Source organism: Echinops telfairi, unplaced genomic scaffold (assembly GCF_000313985.2).
Source record: "Echinops telfairi isolate 266 unplaced genomic scaffold, ASM31398v2 ScPeMD7_7410;HRSCAF=8448, whole genome shotgun sequence".
NCBI lineage: Eukaryota > Metazoa > Chordata > Mammalia > Afrosoricida > Tenrecidae > Echinops > Echinops telfairi.
In genome coordinates this window covers 26,282,612-26,284,045 of record NW_022111310.1, presented here as the reverse complement: position 1 = coordinate 26,284,045, position 1,434 = coordinate 26,282,612, and positions in this window count along the sequence as shown.

The following is a 1,434-nucleotide window of genomic DNA, read 5'->3' as shown; positions in this document are numbered from 1 at the left end:
GGAATAGAGTGCGATGTCCACCTGCCGATGTCCATGTGCCTGCCAGGGCTCAGAGAAAAAGAATGTCGCCCTGAGGGTCCACGGTGAGGTCGGCATCAGGTTGGAGGAAGTGCCTTTAGAAAGCAGCGTTTAAACTCCAACAGGGGTTGGATTCTAGACTCGCGGCAAGGTTTTAAGATGGAGGGAAGGCTCTGCTTCCAGGCTGTTCTGTTTACACACATTGTGCCTCTGGTTTTGAAACTCTCAGACATCCTCACCACCGCCACCGACTGCCATTAAGTTGGCCCTGACTCCAAGCAACCAAGTCCATGTGTAACGGGGCCGGATTTTACTCACCTGGGTTTTCGATGACCGCCTTTTCAGCAGGAGAGCCCCTGCTCTCTTCTCGAAGGCATCTCCGTGTGGATTTGACCCTTTAAGCCGCCAGACACAGCTTAATGGATTGATGATGGAAACAAGGAGGAAAAGGACCACTCTTTGTGGGGTAAAGAAACAGCTCCAATTGTGCAATCTCCAGTCCAGCCCTGTGGCCTGGAGGCCTCAGCTCGCCACCTGGGCCTGCCTGTCACTCTCCAGTCAACTGGCCACTTCTCTGCTTTGCTCCATCTGCAGCCACTTCCTGGAACGATCCCCACCCCCTCCCTCCAGCGGAGATCAGGCTCTTTCTGGGAAATTCCCAACTCTCATCTCATCTCCTTCAGGAACGCTCTCTCCACACTCTCCCTGTGGATGGCATCTGGCCTCCTGGCTCTCAGTCCGGACTCTGCTGTATCTGGGTCCCACCTCTCTCATCTGGAGTGGAATGACAGCGAGGACTGGATGCGGCCATGTAGGAGACGGGCCTAGCCTAGAGCAAATGCTCAGTACGCCTTTAACAAATTCTTTTCATCTTCTTCCAAGCAAGTAGTATGATCTCTATTTTAAGGGTGAGAAAACAGAGGCTCAGAAACAAAGAGTGATTTGGCCAAATAGTGCCAATGTTACCCGAAGACCAAGGTTTGAAGCCTCTCCTCTCTCAGTCCTGCTCCCAAGAAAGACTTCAGGTGAGGGACAGCATTCAGGCCAGAGTCCAAGAAAGGTTTGAACAGAAGGAGTGGGTTAGCTGAGAGAAGGACTTTGGTCCAGAGTCCCAAAGGGTCCCGGGCTAATCTGTGCACATGATAGGATGAGGGGCTACGTTATTTTTATCCTGCTAATGGGAGACTTTCCATACTGGCTGGCTTTCTGTGGCTGGCTTTCTGTAGCATATCTCCCCTTTCCAGGTATGTACACTGTATTAGTCTGGGTACTTTGGAGAAACAAATCCACAGCGACTCATGTATAAGAGAGAGTTTTATGTAAAGAAAAGGTGTATCACGAAAACATCCCAACCCAATGCTGCCCAAGCCCACAAGTCCAACATTAACCCATTAACCCAACACCAGTCCACAAAGT